This window comes from Micromys minutus (assembly GCF_963924665.1).
Source record: "Micromys minutus genome assembly, chromosome: 3".
NCBI classification, from domain to species: domain Eukaryota; kingdom Metazoa; phylum Chordata; class Mammalia; order Rodentia; family Muridae; genus Micromys; species Micromys minutus.
Genome location: NC_137972.1, coordinates 64452211 through 64462915, shown reverse-complemented (window position 1 = coordinate 64462915; position 10705 = coordinate 64452211).

Sequence of the window (10705 nt, the reverse complement as noted above, 5' to 3'; positions counted from 1 at the left end):
CCACTATCCAGACACTAATAATACTGAATGGACAGAGTGTATTAAGAACACATAATATGAAATTAGGATGAATCATTAGTTGTTATTAAGGAGAAATTTAAGTTTATAGAATTAGGGGTTGAAATTTATTACATATATGTATTTGTTAATATAAAACAGGTTTGAAAGGGTGAATGATTATTTAGAAACTATTAAAGGAGTTCTTATCCTGTTAAAATTAAAATGAGCTCTTTTGTGGCCCATTGTAAAATAGTTACTTTAAATTTTACTTATTGTTATGACTCTGAGGGGGTGGTGTAGAAACAGTGTCAGAGTGATGGTCAGTTCAGATAAAGAAAAGTCAAGGTAACAAGACATACTATGGAAATAGTAACTTTTAATTGAGACAGTGTTATGGGTGTTTTCTTCAGTTTGTTCAAAGAACTACAGGGTTCCAATTTTAGTAGATTCCTCCCACGCTGCTTTGGATTTGCGGTAATCCCCATGCCTTTGTGTTACACATGCGTACAAGTGACTCTGTACAGAACTCCATTAAATCCAGTTGTATACCAGCTTGGAGTTGTTGGCACCCTTCATAGTTTCTGTCCTGTTTCCTATGTTATATCCAGGACAAACATATCTTTCCTTATATCTCCCCAATGGAAAAATCTGCAGGAAAATATTTCTAGATCTTCTTTAAGAATATTTTCTTACCAGTGACAAATCCCATTCAAAATAGTTTCAAATATCTTTTCTCAGTCTCACTGGTGTCCTCACTCTGTTGCATAAGCAGATGTCAAACTCTTATCCTCTTGGGATCATTCTGACTCAGGCACTAGTGAGCTGTGATGATATGAACACCACAAAGCTTGGCAGACAGAACTTTAATATATTTGATTTATAATCTACTCCCATGGCACATATATTTCATTACACATGCTCACAGATGTTTTTGTGTAACCAGATGTGTTTTAAAATTCAGGTTTCAGTCATGACTGTTTATATATACTATAACTGAAATTTTTAATTTTATATGCATTGCTACTTTATTTTTCAAATTATCTTTGGTCTAACAATATCAATAATTTTTGTATATGTAACTACGATTTTTACATTTTTACATTATTTTTGTTGCCTTAAGGATCAAATGTATAAGAAAAATTTTTCCAGGTTAATTTTCTCCAATAAGTGCACATTGGATGCCATCAAGGACCATGTCTAATCCAAGGTATCATCATTGGATATCATTAATATATTATTAAATTACAGAATTATTATACCTGAACAAATGCTAGTCTTAAGCTTACAGGGTTCATTTCCATAACTAACATTTGATTTTTTTTAAACCACAGAGATGTCTAGGGGCTCTTGATGACTTTGGCTTGTACCTTTGAAAAGGTGTTCTATTTCTATATATAAAGTAAGGTAGTATGTTAAAGGAAATTTTATGTACTTTAAACTAAATCTAAATACTTTGGTCATTTTCATTAATTGTATTTTGAAATTCATTCTATGAAATGGAAGGTATTGTTCAAATTAAAAGTATAACTTTTTCTTTGTTCTTAATTTTACTTGGTATTTTCTTTACTTAAATTCAAATATTATCCCCTTACCCGGTTTACCATCTGGAATCCCCCTTTTTCTCCCTATCTCCATGCCTCTATGGGAGTGCTCACCCACCAACTCCCTTTCTACCATAAGCCTTGTCTTTACCCTACGCTGGCATATTGTGACTTCACATGACGAAAGACCTCTTCTCTCATTTATGCCTAAAAAGTCCAACCTGTGTTACATATGTAGCTAGAAACATGGGTCCCTCTTCATCCATGGCTAGCCCCATGCAATGACTAACCTTTCTTGATGCTCTCTTTCTGTGGATTCTGCTCACATTCTCAGAAACTGCAATTTCCACTAACCCAGTAAAAGCAAAACTATAGAACATTGCAATTTATAAAACAGATTCATATCAGTAAATTATCACCCCACTAAAAATCTCTACAACAAACTCAGAGCCAATAGATATTAATAGAAACTGTCCACCGAGATAAGAAAATTGCTGCTATAATTATCTATCCCTTACAAGACACTCATAGCTACTTATCTCTATTTAAAGCAACATTTGTTTGGGTCATCCTTCTCCTTCTCCATCTTTTTTTCTTCTCACTTCTATATCACCCACCTCTAAAACCTCATGCCCATCCCCCATTTTTATTGTTCAATTACAATCCTTGCCTTATCTTGTGATACATATATATCAATCTCCAGACTAGTGAAATTTCTAGTTGAGAGCCAGATCAATTTGCCTATGTCCAATGTTATAAATTCATAATACATTCGGTTTGTGGAGAGTAACTGATAATACTGAAAATAACATGTGGTTTTGGGAGGGGTGGATAATACCATAGGCCATTGCCAAACAAAAATATTCCACTCCTAACTCTGAAACTTATATTTGGTATCATAATGTGTGTCATTTGTCATTGTCTCACACAACATATAGTAACGCCATTTAAAACACGTTTAAGGTGTATTTGAAATGTATTTTAATAAATATTTCAATAATCAAATGAAATCACACAGATGATGCCTTTACACTATTTGCATTACTTTTTTCCACCTGTAGTTTCTTTCTCTTTTTTACACCTCATTAGCTCCCAATTTCATGCTGTACTTTTATATAACACAATTATACATGCTTAATTACTGACTATAAATGCCCTATACAATGATTATATGTATGTGTGAGCATGGCTAATTTCTCAAGACTTAACTTATTAAGGGCCGTGTCCCATGAGAAATCACATTCTCTCTCCCATGGCCTCTATTTATTACCTGTAATTCTTTAGTTAACAGTGTGATCTATAACATTTTCCCCAATCCACACTGTTACAAAAACATATGTTGTCATTTAAAAAAAACTTTGATATTCCTATTATTTGATTGATTTTTGCTGCAATTTTTCTGTCATAGTGAGAAGACACTGTCATACAGTAGTCATTATTTTCATCTTGATCTTTGTCTTAGTCAAGGTTTATGTTCCTGCACAAACATCATGACCAAAAAGCAAGTTGGGGCACAAAGTGTATATTCAGCTTACACTTCGATGTCGTTGGTCATCACCAAAATTTCAGGACTGGAATTCAAGCAGGTCAGGAAGCAAAGATCATGGAGAAATGCTACTCACTTGCTTAGCTTGTTGTTTTTCTTCTTCTTTTTATAATCCAGGTCTACTAGCTCAGGGATTGGACTACCCACTATGGACTAGGCCCACATCCCTTAAACACTAGATGAGGAAATGCCTTCAGATGGATCTCTTGGAGGCATTTCCTCTTTTCTCTGTGATAAATCCAGCTTGTGTCAAGTTGACACAAACCCACCTAGTACAATATTATACCCTTTCTGTTCCATCTTCCACATGTTCTCTGTGCTTTTGTGTAATGTGATTTGCACCTCATCTCTCTATGTTCTTTTTTTTTGTGGGTATTAATCTATGAATTAGTAAAATACCAATTATTTATTATTTGCATTTTGACTAGTTGTGAAATTTTTTGTTAGTCTCCATCTTTTCTAAAATGAAGCTATTCAGTAATGGTGTCAGTTTCACTAATATTTGTGTGAAGAATTGTTAGAAACCATACATGTTCAAAAAATGGCTTTGGTCAAGTTTCTCACAGCATTTATAACCTCACCAGTCACAGAATATTGACCAGGTGTACAGTATTCAGGATGATTTTTCTTCCTGGTCATGGTTTAATTCTACTTACCAGAAAAAGTATGAACAATTGAGGTATGGCTATGAGCCACCAAACTTCAAATGCCCTTGTAATAATTAAAATTTTATAAATGATGGCATTGAAGGAAAGAGTAAAATCATGATGTTTGCTCATTTGTTTTGTAGCTGTGTTATCTGCAGGTTTTATATCAATATAACATGCTAGTCAGGAATTGCCCACTTGAAAGCTTATTAACACTGGACACTGTATCACTTCCATATTATAATGGATTCTAAAATTCAGCTTCTTTGAAAGTATATTGATTATTGTTTAGGCCTTTGCCTGATCTCTTAGCTCTGTGTGGCATGAGACGTAATCTGTTTAGAAACAGGAGTATCTAAATATTCTTCATTGAATAGGTATGTAACAATCAGGGGAAGCATGTTTTCTGAGTTAGCTTTCTAAGGTAATGACAGAAAGTGGTAGAATTCATTTCTTGCCCCTGAAGTTGGACTACTTGGCAAATCCTAGTTCATTATGAAACATTATCTGGAAAAGCAGAGGTAGTAGAATTCTTCCTTACTACAGTCATTTGTAGATATGATAGAATAGATGAACACATGGACTCACAACAGAAATGACTTCATGAAAACTACCTGTGTCTCTTCAAGGCAGAAATTACTCTGCTTTATTGAAAAGGGACTCTGAACTGGGTATTTATTGACATTTCATATTCTGTGGGATATGTATGAGTATGGTTTTTTCAGGAAAGTTTTCTCTGTGCAGATACCTGTTGTCTTGTAGATTCTGTCATCAGAATTTAGCAAACACAAAATTAATTCATTTGGAATAAGAAATATATATATATATATATATATATATATATATATATATATAGATAGATACATAAATTCCATATATTATTTTATGATCATGTTTTTCTTACCTCTTCTAAACTTTCTCTATCTCCCCACCCATTTAACACTTTACATTCTTCGTCTCTTTAGAAAATAAACCCCAAATATTATAAAACACAAAGAGAAAAACTACATAAAGAAAAAGAAGAGAAAATTGTATACACAGAGAATCATCACAGAAGGAACAGCAATCACAACTCAAATTACACAGGCTGACATATGTTGCAGTAAATATTTAAAAAGTATGACTCATACCATTTGCTTTCATTATACAGTCAATGGAGAGCTTCCAGTTTGTGTGGTTTTTTAAATATCTTTGGATATTCTTTGTATTTACATTCCAAATGTTATACACTCCTTCACACCCCTCACTCTTCCTTTCATCATACCTCCATTTAGGTGCTCTTTCTCCCAATTACTCCTTACATCTCAGTACCTAGGCTGTTGATGGTGTTGTTCTTCTCACTAGATTTCAAACACTTCAGCTCTTTTGGTTTCTTCTCTTGCTCTTTCATTGGATTCTTCATGCGCAGACTCATGTTTTGCCTAAAGCATCCTCAGGTATATTTATACGATTCTGGGAGAGCTTCTGAGTAGACAACCCTCTCTGTTTGCTTCTAGTAAACAAGTCTTGGCATCAGCAATAGCGCTAGTGTTTGGTAGCTGTACATGTGGTAGTTTGCCAGGTCAGGAAGTCTCTGTAATTATTTTTCTTCCATCCATGCTTCTCTATTTGACATTGTATTTGCTCATCTCATTTTTTCTTCCTTCTAAGGACGACTGAGGCATCCAAATTCTGATCTTTTGACTTTTTGAACTTCATAAGTTCTTTGGATGGTGTCTTGGGTTTTCTGATCATTTTATTTTGTTTGGAGGGGAGGCTACTATCTGATTATCAGTAAGGATATACCATAGGTGTTTTTCTGGGACTGGGTTACCTCACTCAGGATGAGAACTTCAAATTCCAATCATTTGCGTAGGAATTTCATGAAGTCATTGTTTTTAATAGCTGAGTAGGAGTCCTTTGTGTATATGTACCATAATTTCTGTATCCATTCCTCTGTTGAGGGATATCTAGGTTCTTTGGAAATTCCAGATATTATAAATAAGGCATCCATGAACATTGTTGAACATGTGTTCTTGTTGGATATAGTGCTACTTTAGGGTATATGTCCAGTAGTGGTATAGCTAGGTCTTCAGGTAGCAGTACGTTCAATTTTCTGAGGAAACTTCAGACTGATTTCCAAAGAGGTTGTAACAGTTTACAATCCTACAAGCAGTGGGAAATGGCTTATCTCTTTATCAGCACCACAGTCTCACATCATGGGTGCTGCTTCTAGCATGAGGTGAATGTACTTTGTCATTCTGTTTACATGCTCCCATCTCACTCTGATAGGAAGACTGCCTCTGTCCCAAAGGAATTATCACCCTGATCAGAACAAACATGACTCTAAGGTCAGATAGCTTTTCTTACAGGTTTATATATTCAATTGTCAATCCACAAAGCTTCTACACAACAATTATACATCACATGTAAAAAGATACCAACTGCCCTTTTAAGTGATATAAAAAAAAACCTATACTATTTTTAATATGTTCCAATCTACCTAACTCAAAGTAAGCCCACCTGGATCTAGTTCATCAATCTTGATCTCCATTTGGTCCTTCTTTCTTGGTCTTCTTCTCTCCTCCATTGTTCTCCCTTTTCTTCTCCCTTGCCCAGTCACCTCCTTGGATCTTGCCTTTATTTAATGCGTTCACTAGCTTTAACCTTTATTTAACAAATTAAATTGGGAAGGTTCAGATGAGTTCATGAGTAGGTGACTAGGCAGCACTTCTTGGGAATGTGGAATTAGCATCAAACTACAAACAACTGCAGGGCCATCTACAGTAATATACAAATAATATAATAATAATAATGTAAAAATAAATTCCAACAGAGTTATCAATGATGCAATGCAATTTGTTTTAACTTGTCTGTCTTCTATTGGCATGTGGCCTGGCTTTTTCATGTTGTTTGTATACCTAGTGAAAATTCATGAGAGAAACTCCCTTTTCCTTGTGAGTATTTGCCAATTGGGTATAGCTTCATGGCTAGGAATAAGAGATCATTATTTTGCCTTCTCAGTACTGGGATCTCTTGTGGCTTTAATTATATAATTATTTTTATATATTGCTAATATCTCTGTGAGTTTATATGTTTCATTTCTGTTATGTCTTCAAGGCATTGCTTCATTTTGACTTTAAACCTCATTGACTTGTTTAATATTTTTACCTCTTATCTTTGGGTTTTACTCCGGTGAAAAAACATAATGACCAAGGCAATCTTATAAGGGCAATATTTAGGTGTGGGCTAGCTTCAGATTCTTCTGTTCAGTCCATTATTATCAAGAAAGGAAGTTTGACAGCATCAAGGCAGGCATGACACAGGAGGAGCTGAGAGTTCTACAACCTACTCTGACGGCTGCTGGGAGAAGTCTGAGTTCCAGGTAACTGGAAATAGGGTATTAAATCTCATGTTCACAATAAAACATGTACTCCAAGAAAGCCATAGATCCAAATAGTGCCACTCCCTGGTCCAAGCATTTACAAACCATCACCTCTCCTCTTTAGCAAAATACTGGATTTTTAAAAGTAAAATTTTAATTGGCAATAATAATAGTTTTACCTCTTCTTATACCCTAAACATACATATCTACTTCACACACAAATAAAGCATTTGTATATACACACACATGGAAATAATGTACTGATACAGTGTAATAACTCATAACTATGAACATATCACTTGGGGCACCTAAAAAAGATGGCAAAAACTCAAAATCATCCTTGACTTGGCAGCAAGAATAACAATTAAAATGACCAGACAAATAGAATGAGGCTGTCTTTTAGAGAGCAAAGAAGAAGCCACAAGCAGTAAATGCTGGAATACCCCTAGCTACTTTATCTATTGTCATTTGAAGCTAAATACCTCCTTAAATTACTTTGACCCCTCCCTTTTTTATCTCATTCCATTTCCTCTGTTTCTGTATCAACACAAAGGGAGTAGTGATAGCTCCTTTAAACTGTATTTCTCCCATGAAACAATTTTGCACATTTTTATTGGGTATTTACTGCATTTACATCTCAAAGGTTATCTGCTTTCTTGATTTCCCTTTCCCATCCCTCCTTCCTCTGATTCTAGGAGCATGTTCTACATTCCATCCCCTCCTACATCACTGACATGGCATTACCCTACAGGGGTCAAGCAAGTCTTCACATGACAATGTTATAATCCTCTTTTTGATGCCTGGCAATGCTACATATGAGACTTTAGACATGGGTCCCTCAATGTGTACACTTTTGTTGGTTGTTTAGTCCCTGGGAGGTCTGTTGCTACGGTTATTTGATATTTCTGGTATTACTGTGGGTTGTAAAACCTTTCATCTTCTTCAGTACTTTCTCTAACTTATTCATTTTTGTTATCATGCTCAGTCTGATAGTTAGCTGCATCCATCCTCATATGTATCAGTAAGATTCTGGCTGAGCCACTCAGGAGACATCAACATCAGGCTCCTCTCAGCTCAAACTTCTTGGCATCAGCAATAATGACTGAGTTGCTTACTGCATATAAGATTTAACACCAGTTGGGGCAGCCTCTGGATGGCTTTTCCTTTAGTCTCTGCTCTACTCTTTGTCCCTGTATTTGCTATTGTATTTTGCCCCCCTTCTAAGAAAGACTGAAGCATCCCAACTTTGGTAATCTTTCATCTTGAGCTTCATATAATTTATGTTTGACTATTTTTACCCTCCATCTGATGAATCTGATTTCAGGTTTTTTATTCTTAACTCAGAGTTTGATTCTAGTTTTGTATTAGTAAGTGATGTTTTCCTTCATCTGCTGGAAACTGAACGAAACAAGAAAATTTTGTTTCTCATATTCCCTTGTTGGACCTCCTCTGTTAAACATTTCTATGTCTAAATCACCAACCAAATTATACACATGAGATGATTGATTGCACAGCTGCAATGTAGCAGAGAAGGGAATTATCAGGCATCAATGGGAGAAACAGCCCTTGGTCCTTCAACTGCTTAATCCCCAGTGTAGCAAACAAAAGGGTGTGATGGTGGGAATGTGTGGCTGGGTGGTAGTATATCCTTTTAGAAGCATGGGGAAAGAAGGGTGGGCTATTTACATTGTGACCCATGTGTCTTTGCTGGATATTGGAACTTCTCTTGGGTATATGCCCAGAAGTGGAACAAGTGAGTCTTCAGATAGTAAGTACTATGTCCAATTTTCTGAAGAATCACCATAATGATTTCCATAGTGGTTGTGCCAGTTTATAACCCCAACAACAGTGGAGAAGTGTTTCTTTTTCTCCACATCCTCACCAGCATCTGCTCACATCTGAATTTTTATCTTGGCCAATCTGACTGTTGTGAAGAGGAATCTCAGGGTTGCTTTTGTTTTCATTTCTGTGGTGGCTAATGATGTAGAGCACTTCCTTAGATGCTTCTCAACTATTTGATATTCCTCAATTTAGAACTTTTTGTTTAGCTCTGTACCCCATTATTAATAGGATTGTTTGATTCTCTGGTGTCTAGCTTTTTGAGTTCTTTGTATACCTTGGGTATTAGGCCTCTATCTGATGTGGGGTTGGAAAAGATCTTTTTTCTACTCTGTTGACTGCCTTTTTGTTTTTTTTTTTTTTTTTTTTTTTTGACAGTGTCCTTTGCCTTACATAAACTTTGCAATCTCATTAAGTCCCATTTGTCAGTCTCTGACCTAGAGCATGAGCCATTGATATTCTGTTCAGGAAATTTTCTCCTGTGCCTATGTGTTCTAAGGTTTTACCTACTTTCTCATCTAATAGTTTCAGTGTACCCGGTTTAATGTGGAGATCATTGATCCACTTGAAAGTGAGCTTTGTACAAGGAGATAATAAAGGGTCTATTTTTATCCTTCTGTATGATGAGTGCCAGTTGGACCAACACCATTTGTTCAATAAGCTGTCTCAAGGCTTCTTTCTTGATGAAAAAATATATGGGGGCCAAAATTCAGGATTAGATTAAATGGTGAAGTGGGAAACAGTAAGGACAATTCATAAAAATAAATAAACATGTGATGGTCACTCAAAGATCTCACAAGATGACCTCATGTCATAAAATGATGTAATGATGAACTGACAATTCCATCTGGGGAAAGAATAGGGAAGGAAAGGCTTGAGGAGAATGCAAAAATAATAGGCAATAAAAACAGAGAGAGGAAATGCATAATAGAAGAGGAGTGTGACATCCTTCTTGTTCAGAGAGGTGGGGGGTGTAGCTAACAAGAGAATCCATTTAAGGCACAACAATAAAACCTAGGAGGTGACAAAAATCCATATATCAGGACAGCCATTCTTTGATAGTATGTATTCTTCAAGCTGTGTATGTAAAGGATTTTTTATTTTTTGGTTGTTGTTCTTATTAATTAATATATTTATTTAATTTATATTTCAATCAAAACCTTCCATTTCTCCTCTGAGTGCTACACTCACAAATACATTCAACCATTACAATCTCTCCTTTTAAGAAGAGGAGACCCCACTAAGGTTAGAGACTACTCTGGTAATCATGTTACATCATGAATAAACAGTCTTTCACAACTGAAGAACAGTCAGTCTAGTTAGGAGAATTGTATCCAATGTTAGGAAACAGAGTCAGACATAGATCCTGCTCAAAGTTTTAGGGTGCCTACATTAAGACCAAGATCAATATGTGCTACAATTATGTAGGTTACCATCCATACTCTACAAGATATTTGGTTGGTGGTTCAGTCTCTATCAGCGCCCATTGCTCCAGGTTAGTTGACTCTGTAGATCTTCTTGTGATGTCCTAGTGTAATTCAGATCATTCAATTTTATCCTTCCCATTTCCAAAAGACTCTTAGCTCTGTCTAATATTTGTTCATGAGTCTTTCCATTGTTTCCATCCACTGTTGGTTGATGCCTCTCAGAAAGTTATACTAGCCTCCTGTCTGCAGGAATAGCAGAATATCAACAGCACAATATGGGACAGTAGCTCTCAGAAGCCAAGAGCTATTGGTTTGTGTGCACAGTTACACACTGTTGTTAG